Below are 17,659 nucleotides of genomic sequence, written 5' to 3'. Positions count from 1 at the left end.
GTGTGTGTGTGTGTGTGTGTGTGTTAGAGAGATTGTCTTGCTGCCCTCTGAGGTTGCTGCCTTGCAGACGTTTCATTACCCAACTAGGTAACCTCATTACTGCATGGTTGACGTTACCTAGTTGGATAACGAAACGTCTGCAAGAAAACCAAACTCGGAGAGCACCAGGGACTTTAGTTCAACCCTGAGGTACATTCTCTGTGTGTGTCTGGGTGTGTGCACATACAACACAGAGATATTCTCCATTTTAATATGCTTTTGTGCACAAATAATGCAGGGTTTTGCTTTTCCCTGGTATCCACACCCAGGAGTTAATATGGAGCCCTTGCCAGCTTTCAACCGTGTGTCTGCCTGTGTCTCTGTGTGTGTGTGTGTGTGTGTGTGTGTGTGTGTGAGAGAGAGAGAGAGAGAGAGAGAGAGAGAGAGAGAGAGAGAGAGAGAGAGAGAGAGATTGTCTTGGTGCCTTCTGAGGTTGCTGCCTTTCAGAAGTTTCATTACCCAACTAGGTAACCTCATTAGTGCATGGATGACGTTACCTAGTTGGGTAACAAAACATCTGCAAGAAAACCAAATTCGGAGAGCACCAGGGACTTTAGTTCAACCCTGAGCTACATTCTCTGTGTGTGCATGGCATACAACACAGAGCTATGCTCCATTTTAATTGGCTTTTATGCACAAAGAATGCCGGGTTTTGCTTTGTTTTTTTCCAAAAAGGCAGGGCAGCCTGGGTGAGGATATGGAATTGCACATTTTCCCTGGTATCCACACCCAGGAGTTAATATGGAGCCCTTGCCAGCTTTCAACCGTGTGTCTGTCTGTGTCTCTGTGTGTGTTAGAGAGAGAGAGAGATTGTCTTGGTGCCCTCTGAGGTTGCTGCCTTGGAGATGTTTCATTACCCAACTAGGTAACCTCATTAGTTACCTGCAGCAAAGCCAAACTCGGAGAGCACCAGGAACTTGAGTTCAACCTTGAGCTACATTCTCGTGTATGCATGTACGCGCGCAACACAGGTATGCTCCATTTTAATTGGCTTATGTGCACAAAGAATGCAGGGTTTTGTTTTGTTTTTTTAAAAAGGCAGGGCAGCCTGGGTGAGGATATGGAATTGCACATTTTCCCTGGTATCCACACCCAGGACTTAATATGGAGCCCTTGCCAGCTTTCAAAGAATGTGTGTGTGTTTGTGTGTGTGTATGAAAGAGAGAGAGAGTGTGTGTGTGTCTTAGTGCTCTCTGAGGTTGCTGCCTTCGAGACGTTTCATTACCCAACTAGGTAACCTCATTAGTGCATGGTTGACGTTACCTAGTTGTATAATGAAACGTCTGCAAGAAAACCAAACTCGGAGAGCACCAGGGACTTGAGTTCAACCCTGAGCTACATTCTCCTCTTGTGTCTGTGCACGTGTGTGCGCCTGCAGCACAGAGGTAGGTTCCATTTTAATTGGCTTTTGTGCACAAAGAATGCAGGGTTTTTTGTTTTTTAAAAAAGGCAGGGCAGTCTGGGTGAGGATATGGAATTGCACATTTTCCCTGGTATCCACACCCAGGAGTTAACATGGATCCCTTGCCAGCTTTCAGTGTGTGTCTGTGTGTCTGTGTGTCTGTGTCTTGGTGCCCTCTGAGGTTGCTGCCTTGGAGACGTTTCATTACCCAACTAGGTAACCTCCTTAGTGCATGGATGACGTTACCTAGTTGGGTAACTAAACGTCTGCAAGAAAACCAAACTCGGAGAGCACCAGGGACTTGAGTTCAACCCTGTGAGCTACATTCTCGCCTGTTTGTGTCTCTCTGTGTGTGCATACAACACGAGATATGCTCCATTTTAATTGGCTTTTGTGCACAAAGAATGCAGGGTTTGGTTTTTTTAAAAAGGCAGGGCAGCCTGGGTGAGGATATGGAATTGCACATTTTCCCTGGTATCCACACCCAGGACTTAACATGGAGCCCTTGCCTGCTTTCAAAGAATGTGTGTGTGTGTGTGTGTGTGTATGAGAGAGAGAGAGAGTGTGTGTCTTGGTGCTCTCTGAGGTTGCTGCCTTGGAGATGTTTCATTACCCAACTCGGTAACCTCATTAGTGCATGGATGAAGTTACCTAGTTGGGTAACGAAACATCTGCAAGAAAACCAAACTCGGAGAGCACCAGGAACTTGAGTTCAACCCTGAGCTACATTCTCCTCTGTGTGTGTCTGTCTCTGTGTGTGTGTGTGTGTGTGTGCATACAACACAGAGGTAGGCTCCATTTTAATTGGCTTTTGTGCACAAAGAATGCAGGGTTTTTTGTTTTTTAAAAAAAGCAGGGCAGCCTGGGTGAGGATATGGAATTGCACATTTTCCCTGGTATCCACACCCAGGTGTTAACATGGAGCCCTTGCCAGCTTTCAACCTCTGTGTGTGTGTGTGTGTGTGTGTGCTTGGCGTGGAAAAAGAATGCAGGGGCCAAACTTTTAAAACACCCCTGCAGTCTTTTTCCCCCCTCCCTTAGTGCATTTTGAACAGAAACCACACTTAAGCCAAGATAGCTCAGTGGGACCTTAGCTTCATGTCAAAGTATCCATCACTTTAAAATTAAGGCTTTCCAGCCAATCAATTGAAATAATAAAAACGAAGAGTTCACTCAGTTTATAAAAACAGGTACGTGTTGGGGTGCGTCCTTCACAACTTAGATTCCTGGGGACAGGGAACATTAAAGTATTGGGGGAGAGGGCGGTGGGTACACACAGTCCAAGTTACTTGGTCTGAGCCAGCTTAGACCAAAGGGGGTAAGTATGGAATGGTACCGGCTGTGGGAACCCCACCAGACGGCAAAGGACACGGAGAACAGGTAAGAACAGGTAAGTTGGGGGTGGAGGGTACAGGTGCTGGGAAGAAGGAGGGGGGACAGGCAGGCCAGGGTCTTAGAGAGGCAGACTCAGCCCTCCAACCACCTGGCCTGTCTGCCCCCTCCCAATCTTCCCAGCACCTGCATTTCCCTCCCTCCTCTTGGCCCCCCCATCTTTGGCCCCAAGGGGTGCCCGAGGTAGGGAGGGGCAGGCCCTGGGTGCCCCCCCAGGCCTGCCAGGGTGGATGGCGCATCTTCCCAGTGCTCCCCTCCTCTTCCCCTCCCTCCCTCCACCCCAGGAGGGCTGCTGGGGGCTAAGCGGAGGTGGGGAGAGCCCTGGAAGGAGGTTGGAGGCTGACAGGGGTGGCTCCTTGCCAGGGCTCCTTGCCAACACCCCTTCCTCTCCCCTTCCCAACTCCCCTGGTGCCATGGGTGCAGGCACGGGCAAAGGAGGGAATGGGAGGCCCTGGGGTGAAGGGGGGGGCATGGGCAGGCACAAACTCCTCCCTTTAAATGTTGGGGAGAGCCTGCCCATTCCCCCCCCCCCGGGCCTCCCTTTCCCTCCTGAGTCTTTGCCACCCACGGGGTCCCTGCCAGATGGCACCAAGGGAGCTGGGAAGGGAAGAGATGGGGTGTTCGGCAAGGAGACCCCCCCCCCAGCCTCCAACCTCCTTCCAGGGCTCTCCCCACCTCCCCTTAGCCCCCAGCAGCCCTCCTGGGGTGGAGGGAGGGAGGGGAAGAGGAGGGGAGCCCTGGGAAGATGCCCTATCCACCCTGGCAAGCATGGGGGGGCACCCAGGGCCTGCCCCTCCCTACCTCGGGCACCCCTTGGGGCCAAAGATGGGGAGGGGAACCAAGAGGAGGGAGGGAAATGGGGGGGAGGGAGGGTGGGAGGGGAAAGAAAGAGGCAGGATGCTGCACTTTTTACAATCTTTATTAGAGGTCAAGAAAACAAGAAGTACACCCCCCCTCTGGTTCCCCACCCTCCCACCCACACCCTCCCCGCTCCCCAACCCACCCCCCCACCCACACCCTCCCCCCCCCTCCCCCCCCCCACCCACACCCTCCCCCCCCCCTCCCACCACCCCTCCCCCACCCCTTTGGCTTCAATCCTGGCCTAGAGGGGGCCTTGGGGGGGAGGAGATCCTGGGAGGAGGGGGGAAACCTCCCCCCTCCTCCCAGGATCTCCTCCCCCCCAAGGCCCCCTCTAGGCCAGGATTGAAGCCGAAGGCATTGGTGGGGGCTGAGGGAGGCTCAGGAGGGGGGGGGGTGCAGAGAGAGCAGCTTGCCAATGTCTTTGGCTTGAAGTGGGCAAAATGCCCCCCCCCCCCCCCCCCGAGCCAAGGACCTTGGCAGCTGCCCTCCGCCCTGCCCCGACCTCTCAGCCTCCCCCAGTCCCCACCAAGACCCTCGACTTCAACCGTGGCGCAAGAGGAGCTGGCAAGAGAGGCCCTGGGATGCCTGAGGCTGCCCCAGGGGGCTTGGACGCCCAGACCTCCCCAGGGCCTCCTCGCCAGCCTCCCCTTGGACCAGGGCTGGCCCCTGACCCTTTTTCCACCCCCCTCCAGCCTTCCAGGGCGTGACCCACCATGCACAGAGCTTGCACCCTCTGTGCAGCCCTTGCTGCAAGTAGGCATGCACAAATGTATTATTGAAATTAAGTGCTGAGGTCTTGGAGCCAAGAGGCCCCTATTTTGGACATATTGTGCATGTCTACTTAGACCAAGGGAGGAACTGCAGACTTACCTCAAGACACACCTGCTTTCTGGCTCACCTGCCCAGTTGCTGGGGAGATTGGGGCAGGGTTGAGATTCTACAACAGCTTTTCTCAACTTTGACAAGTTTTAAGTTGGGTAGACTTTCAACTAGGGCTGAAGTCCACCCATCTTTAAGCCTGCCAAGGCTGAGACGTACCGGAGACCCCCAAGGCTTCAGGGCTGAGGTGCACCCATTGGGGGGGGGGGGGACATGGCTTAAAAGAACTCCAATTTCTGCAAACTTGTAGCTGCTCAAAAGAGCCCAGGGTCTGCACATCCCAAATAGGTGGACCTCAGCCCCAAAACATCTTAAGTATGGAGAATGACACACAACCCCAAAATGGATGATCTTATTTCCCAGAATTATCCAGCTACATTGCCAAGCATTCTGGGGGCCAAACCTCTATCAAAAATTCTACGTTGGACTTTAGAATTCCCAGAATACAGCCATAAGCTGGAGAAGTTCCACCCGTTTACCTCCCATCTGGATGGGAAGTTAACTTCATTCCCCGTAACTCTACATCCCAAGGTCTCAGAGTTCTGGGAATTGAAGTTATTGTAGGAACTAGGGTATCCTATGCCCTCTGTGATGGAAGACTCCCAAGTCCCAGAATTCTGAACCCAGAATTCAGAACAATTGGAGACCTATCATCTACAGGACATTGACCTGGCTCTAGAATTCCTAACAGAATTAAAAGTTAGAGGCTCACCACTTACCTTTCATGGGATTTGTCTCCCAGATTGGCAGACTCCCCAAGTCCTAGAATTCAGAACTGGGACGCCCCACCAAGAGACAGCATGGAGCCATCTCCAAGATTAGCGAACTTCAGTTTCCAGAATTCTCCAGTCCATGTGCTGGAGACTCCTGGAAATTAAGTCGCAGGAGCTAAATTAAATTAATTCCGGGAGCTAAAACCCATCCCTTTGAAATTTGCATCTTTCAATGGGCAGGCTTCAACTCCCAAAGTGTTTTAAAAGCTGCCGATTTCTGGGAACTGAAGTCCAGCCTTCCGAGAGCCGTTTGGCTTTCTGAAAGCAAGAGTTCAGTTCTTGACCTAGCTGGTGGGTTTACATGACCCTAGAGATCAGGGTTTCTCTCCCTTAGCAGCATGTGTGGGTTTCAACACTCAAGAGTTGTGGAATTTGAAGTCCACACATCTTCAAGTTAAGGTTAAAAAACCCTGATCCAAGTTCTTCTGACACCTTAACTTTGTCCTACAACCTGAATCTACACAATCCTACCAGACGTCAATGGTCTTTACCCAAGGCAAAAGCTAACAGCCATTATGCCTTCACCCTCCCAGTTTAAAAACCTGGAGCAGCCATGTTTTCAGATTTATGGGGACTGCATTTCAAGCATATCTCCATAAGCCACAAAACATGGTTCTTTAGCCAAGCTGAAGACGTAAGACTCCTTCACCTAACTTGCAAATTACAGATATATCCTGGCTAAGTTGGGGGAATCCACTCCCGACCAATGCTATCTCCTTATCCTAGATCTGAACTGTCAGGTGACCAGAGCAGCCATGTTTTCAGATTTATGGGGACCAAATGTACCACAAAGGGGCTTGCATTTCAAGTGCATCTCAATAAACCACCAAACATGGTTCTTTAGCCAAGCTAAAGACATAAGATTTGCTAACTCCTTATCCTAGAACTGACCTGTCAGGTGATCTCAAAAAACAAGTGTGTGGGTTTCAGTTCCTGGTGGGCACCACAGGTGGGGTGAAAAAAGGTCGCAATGCAGTGGGTCACAATGCAGTGAAAGCTGCAGGGACAAACGTTTCTCCATGAGGATGCAGCCGTTTTGCCCGCTGCAGTTTCAGTGCAAAGAGATCCAGGCCTTTGAAAGAAATCGACAACAGGCTGTTTTTACAAGCCGAGAACCAACGCAAACCTTCCCTTCCCATACAGAAATAAACATTGGGGGGAATTGGGGGTGGGGGTGGATTCAAAGCATGCACTGTGCTGTCCCGTCCAGCTCTTCCTGCTGGGTTTAGTCCAAAAAAAGAGCCAAGTCTTTAATAAAATGATCCGTAAAAGTGTTCAGGCTGCAACTGCGGTGGGAAGTTGATCTTCATCTCTGCGTCTCCAGAAGAGGAAGGGGCAGCATTGAAGGCTGGCCTCTTTTTTCTTTTTTGAGATGGTTTTAAGGTTTTATTTTGAGATGGTTTTAAGAACCCACAATATTCTAAAGAGGCAGTTTTTGCAGCCACCGTGGCACAGGCTTTTTACAGCTCTCATGCCGGCTGACCAATTTTCTGGCCTGTCCCTCCAGTGCACAAATTCCGCTTCAGGGCCAGCTGGAACAATGCAGCCCCTTCCCCACCCCTGCCCCCCCTAGCCTCCAGTCTGTCCATCCATCGGTCTCCATCGGAAAAATCCAAGTCTTCCACCGGGTCCTCTCCTCCTTGCGCCAGCTGTTGCAACTCTGCCCGAGACAGCGGTTTCCGACGACTCCTCCGTTGAGTCGCAGCCTTCTCGTCTCCTGGAGAAGGAAAGAAAGACTTGGTGTCAATCCAACCTCATTGGGGACAAAGGGGAGGGGGGCAGAAAGGGCAGCTGGGTGCTAATTAATGTCTGGTGCTAATTAATGGATCGTCTGCAGAGCTCAGGAGGGGGCAATACGGGAATGGAGAGGTGGGCAGAATATAAGGTTTAATAATAAATAGAGCAATAAATAAGAAAACCAGATGGCTTTTTCTGAAGGAGATGGGAGGATCAAGGAGAATAAAATCTTTATTTCCCCCCCACACACATTTTATTTGATGGGGGCACAACCCTGTAAAGAGGGAGGCTTCCAAAACCCACATCCTAGAAATAAGGGGGGGGGAGGAGAAGGGCCCCTCTCCAAATGAACAATGGCCCTTTTGTGACCAACTCCCAGAATTCCTGAACCTGCCTTGGAAGGAAGGAAAAGGGAGAAAGACAAGGAAGAAAAAAAAAGAATGGGAAAGAAAGAAAGAGAGAGGTATGGGCGACTTCCTTTTAGTGTTCCACCATTTTCAGTGACACTGTGATAAAGTCTAATTGGCATCAGAGCGCTAATTATCAACCAGTCAGGCGATTCCTGATGTTCAGTTATATTGAAAATAAATTAATTACCTCTCATTTTTCAGGCAACACGTGATGGTTCTTCTCTTCATCCGAATCATCAAAATTAAGCAGAGTCTTGTCATTTTCTCCCAGAAACTTGTAAAATTCCAGATCTCCTTCCTTTAGTCGAGAGCGCTCAGATGCATGACCTTTCTTTATTTTCCTGCACAACAGAGAAGAGTTTAAGGAATTTAAGTTTATATGTCTACATAAAAAAAAATGCTAATAAACCCTACAGATTTCAAAAGTGCTATATTGTGGCATCTGCTCACAAGAGAAACATTACGGGTTTTGTTTCCTAGAAAGTAGGAACAGAAGTCCTGATGGGCAGGTAGAGAGATTTCATAAATGCAAGAAAATCAATTAAAGGCAAAAGCCCAACAACAGACAACCTGGATTATTTTAGAATTTAGAATTTATCTATTTGTAAATTATTTATAAAGATTTATTATTAGGAGGCCTTGTTAGCCACTTGTTTCTCCTGAATTTTGAATCCCATTTAAATGCCAGAGCCACTGTGGTGACTAAACAAATAAAAATAAATGAAATAACTCAAAAGAGATTCGCACCCAGGACTCCAACATCTCCCCAAACTGAATTCACCAAAAGGGCTTCAAAATTCTCAGGTCCACAAATAACAACAACAGGTTTTAAAACGTGTCATTTCTGTATTTTTAACCCAGGGACTTTCAAAATTGAGCAGGACAAGGGGAAAATATAGAAAATGGCCATTTAGCCTTCCATTTTATCCAGTGGGACCAGGTGTCAGGTCTCTGAGGCTAAAAATGACATAAAAATCTTTCCGGTTTACCTGGAATTGTTTCCCAATGTTCCAAGTCTGCCAGCCTCCATTTTATATTTAAAAATTTCTATTTCTTTTTAAGAAATTAAAATTCATTTGCCTCAGAAGCTGCTGCAAAGGTAACCTGCTCCCAACTGAGCAACACCTGTGGCCGTCAATCAAACTATCCAGGTGCTGCTCATTCCCTAACTGTCCCTCCCAAGTCAGCAGGTTAGGTAGGATGAGATAAGTTAGGTTGCTCTTTAAACTTGGCCCTTTTGACTTGTGGACTTCAACTCCCAGAATTCCTCAGCCAAGCGTGCCTGGCTGAGGAATTCTGGGAGTTGAAGTCCACAAGCCATGTTTGAAGACACCCCAGCTACATTTGATAACCTGGGTTTGGATTAATTAACGGGCAAAGGAAGACTGTTCGCTCGCTGCGTTCCAGGCCACGCCGCGGGGCGTCCCCAGAGTCTGCGGCGCATTCGTTCACACGAGCACGCGATACACGCGTTGGGTCGGACACCTAGGTTTCCCACCTGGGGGACACGGCACCTGTTCCTGCACCCAACGAACGCAGTGCCAGGCGTTGCAACACAACGCAACGCTTTTTTCCCCCTGGGTTTGCAACAAGAGTCGGGGCAGAATGCGTGTAAACGCAAGGAGGAAACTAAGCCAATTCCCCATTCTCACGAGTTTGCGGGGCTGCCCCCCCCCGCCCAATCCCGGAAGGGCCCCTACCCACCCCACTTCTTGCAAGGACGCCCCCCTTGGCCCGGGACTCACCTCCTGCCCTTGGCTGGCCGGGCTTGCAAGCGCCCCGGAGCTTTGGGGGGCGGCGGTGGGAGCCATGCTGGCCGAGCTTCCCTCCGCAGCTGCGAGTGCAACGTGAGAACGAGCCCTTCCTCTCCCACAATGCAACGGGGTAGCGTGAAAGGGGGAGGGGCCGAGCCGGATTGGCTGTGAGGTTCCCCGCCGTGATTGGAGGCGTTGCTCTCCGGCTGGAGCCCGAGGGTGGGACTAACAGAATAGCGGAGCTGGAAGGGACCTTGCGAGGTCGTCTAGTCCAACCCCCTGGCAAAAGCAGGAAACCTTTCTCATTTCAGACGAGTCCTTGTGCCCGTCCGCTCATCCCGGGGCACGGTATGGAATGGATGCACCCGTGGTTATTTTACACATAACAGCCACAAATGCACTACAAAGACCATCTATTTAGCACAGGGCATGAAACAGTGCCCTCCTGTGGTTATTTTGGACACAGTGTACTGAAAGGGACTACAAAGCTCATACATAACAAAGGGCGTGCAAAGAGTGCGCTCCTGTGGTTATTTTGAGTATAACGACGTTTTGGGGACTTCAAAGACCATATGTAACACAGGGTATGAAAAGAGTCCCCTCTTTGTAGTCCCTTTGAGTCTACTGTGCCCAAAATAACCACAGGAGGGCACCCTTTTCACACCCTGTTACATATGGTCTTTGTAGTCCCCAAAACATCGTTCTACCCAAAATAACCACATGAGGGCACTCTTTGCACGCCCTTTGTTATGTATGGGCTTTGTAGTCCCTTTCAGTACACTGTGCCCAAAATAACCAAAGGAGGGCACCCTTTTCATACCCTGTGTTACATATGGTCTTTGTAGTCCCCAAAAGGTCATTCTACCCAAAATAACCACAGGAGGGCACTCTTTGCATGCCCTTTATTATATATGGGCTTTGTAGTCCCTTTCAGTACACTGTGCCCAAAATAACCACAGGAGGGCACCCTTTTCATACCCTGTGTTACACATGGTCTTTGTAGTCCCCAAAAGGTTGTTATACCCAAAATAACCACAGGGGGGCACTCTTTGGATGCCATTTGTAATATATGGTCTTTGCAGTCCCCTACAGGTCGCTATGACCAAAATAACCACAGGATGGCAGTTTTTTCATACCCTGTGGTATATATGGTCTTTGTAGTCCCTTTGAGTCTACTGTGCCCAAAATAACCACAGGAGGGCACCCTTTTATACCGTGTTACATATGGTCTTTGTAGTCCCCAAAAGTTGTTATACCCAAAATAACCACATGAGGGCACTCTTTGCATGCCCTTTGTTATGTATGGGCTTTGTAGTCCCTTTCAGTACACTGTGCCCAAAATAACCAAAGGAGGGCACCCTTTTCATACCCTGTGTTACATATGGTCTTTGTAGTCCCCAAAAGTTCGTTATACCCAAAATAACCACAGGAGGGCACTCTTTGCATGCCCTTTGTTATATGTGGGCTTTGTAGTCCCTTTCAGTACACTGTGCCCAAAATAACCAGCAGTGGGCACTGTTACATGCCCTGTGCTATAGATGGTCTTTGTAGTGCGTTTCAGGCTGTGTGTAAAATAACCACAGGGGTGCATCCTTTTCATACTCTGTGCTTTATATGGTCCTTGTAGTCCCTTTCAGTCCAGTGTGCCCAAAATAACCTCGGTATCCCGATCCTAGGCAAAAGGCCTACGTCTTTTAAATGGCGTTTTAAGATTATTAATAAAACCATATTAATATGAGACCACCTTATTCTGCGCCTTTGTTGCAGCGAAAGGGCCACTCGTCCCCTATTAATATTAATAAGGCGCTAATAATAAAAATAGAGAATAATAACCTTAAAATGCCATTAAAAAGGATCATTTCTCTCGGCGCCCGCAATGCTCGCTTTGACCACAGGATGGCAGTTTGCCGTCCCATAACATTAGCAGAGAGGCCACCGTAGGCCTTTTCTATGGCCTCATTGCCGCTACCGCTAAGGGACGGAAAACAGTGCCCTCGTGTGGTCCAGGCCGGTGTAGCCGCCAACAAAAGAAAAACCTTTTAGATGGCTTTTTAAGATTATAATTCTTTATTAATAAAGCCTTATTAATATTAGGGCATGTTATTCTGCGCCTGTGTCGCCACCCGCCGCCCTATTAATACTAATAAGGCCCTAATAATAAAGATAGAGAATAATAACCTTAAAATTCGGCGGCCGCAATACCCTGTTTGGCCACAGGATGGCAGGGTTCCCCTTCCCATAGCGTTAACATTGGGGCCGTCGTAGGCCTTTTGCCAAGGATCGGGACACCGAGAAGCAAAGCGACGAAGCGCAGAGCGTCCGCTTTCACAAAGACCTTCTCCATATGGCGGACTTCCTGTCCGGTCAAATAGGCCATCCCTCAGTTTATTTGAAATAGACACTCCTATAATGGCCGGCTTCCTGTCCGTCCTTCTTAATACTCCCTGCCTTAATACTCCTTTCGCATCGACCTTCTCGCCATGGCGGACTTACTGTCTGTCCGCTACCGTCGTCAGCCACTGCCATCGACCTTCCCAGTATGGCCGTCATCAACTTCCTGTCCATTGCCAGCATATGATAACGTAGCGAGGTGAGGTGACATAAAGTCCGCCATGGCGACAAGGTCACTGCGAAAGGAAGTTGGCAGGGAATACTAAGAAGAACGGACAGGAAGTCGGCCATAATAGGAGGATCGATTAAAAATAAACTAGGGGAGGGCCAATTTCTACGGACAGGAACTCCCGCATATCGATAAGGTCTCTGTGAAAAGGGGACGCTCTGCGCTTTTTCTTCGCTTCTCGGTGTCCCAGGCAAAAAGCTTGCGACGGAAAAGCGTGCCCTCCTGTGGTTGAACCGGGTATTGCGGCCGCAAAAAAAAGGTTTTAAATAGGATTTTAAGGTTATTGTTCTCCATCTTTATTCTTAACGTCTTATTATTAAATATTAATGTTAATATTATGTTAATATTAACGCATTATTAATAGGGTGACAGTTGGCCAGTTTGCTAAGACAGGTGCAGAATTAACTGGCCTAGTAATTAATAAGGTTTTATTAATAAAGAATAATGCTTGCTTTATGCTGATGATATGATTTTATTACCAAACTCACAAGGAGGATTACATAGGCTATTATGAAGAATCAGCTCTTATTGCCAGGATAATTCCCTAATCATTAGCAAATCTAAATCAAAAATAATGGTGTTGCAAAGACACCATCAGAGACATCAGTGGCAATTAGATGATGAAACACATTATTAAATATTGTTAATATTTTGTTAATATTAACGCATTATTAATATTAAAAGGTTGACAGATGGCCATTTTGCTGAGACACAGGTGCAGAATTAAAGGGCCTAGTATTAATAAGGTTTTATTAATAAAGAATAATGTTGGAATTAAGATTGCCGGGAGAAATATCAACAACCTAAGGTATGAAGATGATACCACTCTAACGGCAGAAAGTGAAGAGGAACTAAAGAGCCTCTTGTTGCGGGTGAAGAAGAAGGTTGAGGGCAAGAGAAGAAGGGGACGACAGAGAATGAGGTGGCTGGATGGAATCACTGAAGCAGCAGGCGTGAACCTAAATGGACTTCAGAAGATGGTAGAGAACAGGAAGGCCTGGAGGAACGTCATCCATAGGGTCGCGATGGATCGGACACGACTTCGCAACTAACCACAACAATGAAGAATAATTATCTTAAAATGCCATTTAAAAGATTGGCACAGTTTTCTGACCCTTAAATAGCATTCAATAGCTTCAACAGATACAGAATAATAATCTTAAAATCATATTAAAATGGTTTACTTCCTTTTGTGGCTGCTATTCCTTCTTTAACCGCGGGACTCACTCTCTCACTCTAAGACTGCTTGCCAGAAAAGATGGCCTCCCTTCCTGTATGGCTAGAAAAGGACAAGGTGTTTGGTTCCTTGGAGAAGAGTTGGGACAGAAAGACGGCATGTAAAGGAACATCCTGGACTCCTTCACAAATTAATCACAACTGTATATTATGTCTGTAAACTCAAGGGTTTACTTTGGGTTTATGTTAAATGCGTTAAAATTGCAGTTTCCTTCCCAAGAGGCAACTGCCAAAAAACAGCTACTTTGTTTAGCATTTTTTATCCGAGCCTGCAGATGCCTTTATCTCCTTTTCGGATTCATTCCTGCACTCGATAGGCAGCCACACTGTTGGGGTGAACAGATGCACACTGAAGGCAGGGCTTCAGCAGTAACAGCCCAGGGCTGCAAAACCAATTGGATTTTCTCTTCCATGCACAACTCCTGGCCCTTTGTGTGTAGCTGGATTGTTTTCCTGCATCAGGGTGCACTGTGCGAGGGGAAGCGGCTTTGGGGATCTCTGCACCGCATGCACCCTCCTGTTGCCCCGACCGAGTGCTAGTCGGAGGTAGGCCGATGCTGAACAGGGGGTGGGGTTGGGTTGGTTTGGGTTATTGCGGCTTCTTCCTCACCAATTTTGCCTCACTTAAATGACACCCCAAACTTTGCTGGGCCCAGCGCAACATCTTTATCAATGATTTGGATAAGGGGGTAGATGGGGAACTCATCAAATTTGCAGACAACACCAAGCTGGCAGGAATAGCCAATACTCCAAAAGATAGGCTTCAGGAGGATCTGGACAGACTTGAACATTGGGTGGTATCTAACAAAATGAAATTCAATGGTGAAAAAAGTAAGGTTGTAGATTTATTTTGCTCAATACTAGTGACTGTGAGAGGGATCTTGGAGTCTTAGTGGACAATGACTTAAATATGAGCCAGCAGTCTATGGCAGCTGCCAAAAAAGCCAACACAGTGGTAGGCTGCATTAACAGAGGGATAGAATCAAGATCACGTAAAGTATTAATACCTTTTTACAATGCCTTGGTAAGGCCACAGTTGGAATACTGCATCCAGTTTTGGTCACGACGATGTAAAAAAGATGTTGAGACTCTAGAAAGAGTGCAGAGAAGAGCAACAAAGATGATTAGGGGACTGGAGGCTAAAACATACGAAGAACGGTTGCTGGAATTAGGTATGCCTAATGAGGGATGCGGTGGCTCAGTGGGTTAGGGCGCTGAGCTTGTCGATCAAAAGGTCGGCAGTTTGGCGGGTTGAATCCCGAGTGCCGCGTAACAGAGTGAGTGCCTGTTACTCGTCCCAGTTTCTGCCAAACTAGCAATTCGAAAGCACATAAAAATTCAAGTAGAAAAATAGGAACCACTACAGTGGGAAGGTAACAGCGTTCCATGCGCCTCTGTCGTCTAGTCATGCCGGCCACATGACCATGGAGACGTCCTCGGACAAGCGCTGGCTCTTCAGCTTTGAAATGGAGATGAGCACCGGCCCCTAGAGTCAGAAACGTGCAATAAAAAAAATTACCTTTACTTTAATGAAGAGAAGGATGAAGGGTGACATCACAGCTGTCTTCCAATATCTCAGGGGCTGCCCCAAAGAAGAGGGAGTCAAGCTGAAGGCAGGACAAGAAGCAACAGATGGAGACTAGTCAAGGAGAGAAGCAACCTGGAATTAAGAAGAAATTTCCTGAGAGTCAGAACAAAATACCTGTGGAACAACCTGCCTTCAGAAGTTGTGAATGCTCCAACACTGGAAGTTTTTAAGAAGAAACTGGACAGTCATTTATTTGTCTGAAATGGTATAGGTTTTCCTGCCTGAGCAGGGGGTTGGACTAGATAACCTCCAAGGTCCCTTCCAACTTATTATTATTATTATTAAATACAAACGTACATACGTGCAATCTCCTTAAAGAAATAGCAGGGCGGGCGGTCAGCTGAGGGGAGAGGACCAAATGAGGGCCAGGATGGCGGGAGGGGATCCCCCGCTAACGAGGTAATAGACAAACCCGGGTTTTTTCTGCAATGACTCGGGTTACCTGCGGCTCTGCCAGGCTTCTCTTTTTCCTTCTTGCGGCCTTGCCGGTAGACGCGCAGCCCGGTATCATAGAGCGGAAAAGAGGACGGGAAAAAGCAGGGAAGCGTGCTGCCAATGGACAGGAAGCTGATGACGGCCATACTGGGAAGGACTTCGTCGAATGCACTGGCGGACCACCGTAGCGTAGCGGACTGACAGGAAGTCCGCCATGGCGAGAAGGTCGTTGCGAAAGGAAGTTGGCAGGGAAGACTAAAAAGGACGGACAGGAAGTCGGCCATTATAGGAGTGTCGATTCGAAATAAACTGGGGGATGGCCAATTTGATCGGACAGGAAGTTTGCCATATTGAGAAGGTCTCTGCGAAAGCGGACGCTCTGCGCTTTAGTGCTTCACTTCTCGGTGTCCCAGTTCTTTGCAAAAGGCCTATGACGGCCACAATGTTAATGCTATGGGAGGGAAACCTGCCATCCTGTGGCCAAACCGGGTATTGCGGCCGCCGCATTTTAAGGTTATTATTCTTTAAATTTATTATTAGCGCCTTATTAATATTAATAGGGCGGCGGGTGGCGACGCAAGCGCCCGAAAAGATGCCCTAATATTAATAAGGTTTTATTAATAAAGAATAATAATCTTAAAACGCCATTTAAATGATTTTTCTTTCGTTGGCTGCTACAACGGCCTGGACCACAGGAGGGCACTGTTTTCCGTCACTCAGATATAGCGACATTAAGGCCATAGAAAAGGCCGTGCTTAGAGAGGTCTCTGTGAAAGGAAATTAGGGGAATAATGAAAAAGAAATGACCGGAAGTCCGCCTTGATGGAAAGGTCCTAGTTCAAACGTCCTGGGAGACCACCGATATCAACAGGCAGGAAGTCCGCCTGGCCGAGAAGGTCTTTCTTTGTTTACACGTGAGGAACGAGACGGGGAACATGCGCAGAAGGCCGACCGAAGCGACTCCTCCCTTTCGGAGAAGCGTAGAGTGGCGACGCTTCGGCGGACGGTCTGCGCTTTGTCGTTTCGCTTCTCGGTGTCCTGATCCTAGGCAAAAGGCCTACGACGGCCTTTTGGGACCGGAAACTGCCATCCTGTGGCCAAGCTGGGTATTACGTCCGCCGCATTTTAAGGTTATTATTTTCTATCTTTATTATTAGCGCCTTATTAATATTAATACGGCGGCGGGTGGCGACACAGGCGCAGGATAAGATGCCCTAATATTAATAAGGTTTTATTAATAAAGAATAATAATCTTAAAACGCCATTTAAAAGGTTTTTCTTTTGTTGACTGCTACACCGGCCTGGACCACACGAGGGCACTGTTTTCTGTCCCTTAGCGATAGCGGCATTGAGGCCTATGACGGCTCCAATGTTATTGCTATGGGACGGAAAACCGCCATCCTGTGGTCAAAGCGGGAATTGCAGCCGCCAAGAGAAATAATCCTTTTTAATGGCATTTTAAGGTTACTATTCTCTATCTTTATTAATAGCGGCTTATTAATATTAATATTAAGTGGTAGCCTAATATTAATAAGGTTTTATTAATAAAGCATAATAACCTCAAAAAGCCATTTAAAAGGCGTAGCCGTAGGCATTTTACCTAGGATCGGGATAGCGAGGTTATTTTGGGCACAGTGGACAGAAAGGGACTACAAAGACCATATAAAGCACAGGGTATGAAAAGGATGCACCCCTGTGGTTATTTTACACATAACAGTCACAAACGCACTACAAAGACCATCTATATAGCACAGGGCATGAAAAGAGTGCCCTCCTGTGGTTATTTTGGGCACAGTGGACTGAAAGGGACTACAAAGACCATATATAGCAAAGGGCATAAAACAATGCCCTCTGGTTATTTTGGGCATAGTGACCTGAAGATGACTACAAAGACCATATAGCACAGGGCATGAAAAGAGTGCCCTCCTGTGGTTATTTTGGGTACAGTGGACTGAAAGGGACTACAAAGACGATATATAACAAAGAGCATGAAAACAGTGCCCTCCTGTGGTTATTTTGGGTGTAGCGACTTGCATGGGACTACAAAGACCATATATAACAAAGGGCATGCAAAGAGTACATTCCTCTGGTTATTTTGGGCAGAGGAGACTGAAAAGGACTACAAACAGGGCATTTTTTATGCCCTGGGCTATAGATGGTCTTTGTAGTTGCTTTCAATCCACTGTGCCCAAAATAACCACAGGAGGGCACGGTTTCATGCCCTGTGCCATAGATGGTCTTTGTAGTGCATTTGTGGCTGTTATGTGTAAAATAACCACGGGTGCATCCATTCCATACCGTGCCCCGGGATGAGCGGACGGGCACAAGGACTCGTCTGAAATGAGAGAGGTTTCCTGCTTTTGCCAGGGGGTTGGACTAGACGACCTCGCAAGGTCCCTTCCAGCTCCGCTATTCTGTTAGTCCCACCCTCGGGCTCCAGCCGGAGAGGAACGCCTCCAATCACGGCGGGGAACCTCACAGCCAATCCGGCTCGGCCCCTCCCCCTTTCACGCTACCCCGTTGCATTGTGGGA

General features: G+C 48.1%; 1 long non-coding RNA gene across 2 annotated transcripts; it reads right to left on the bottom strand.

Moving 5' to 3' along the window:
- Window positions 1-4,053: 4,053 nt before the first annotated feature.
- On the bottom strand, window positions 4,054-15,281 carry LOC308675910. 2 transcript variants are annotated; one of them, XR_014028236.1, is made up of 5 exons: window positions 15,134-15,281; window positions 14,623-14,763; window positions 14,111-14,193; window positions 7,681-7,834; window positions 4,054-7,063 (listed from the first exon to the last, which is right to left on the bottom strand). It is a non-coding gene; the product is annotated as an uncharacterized lncRNA (long non-coding RNA). The 2 variants fall into 2 exon arrangements; XR_014028237.1 differs by lacking the exons at window positions 14,111-14,193; window positions 14,623-14,763; window positions 15,134-15,281 and adding an exon at window positions 9,239-9,358.
- Window positions 15,282-17,659: the final 2,378 nt, after the last annotated feature.

Source organism: Vipera berus, assembly GCF_964194415.1.
Source record: "Vipera berus genome assembly, chromosome: 17".
Classification (NCBI taxonomy): Eukaryota; Metazoa; Chordata; class Lepidosauria; order Squamata; family Viperidae; genus Vipera; species Vipera berus.
Note: the sequence above shows the minus strand (reverse complement) of the source record. Positions and strands in the feature narration are given on the sequence as shown.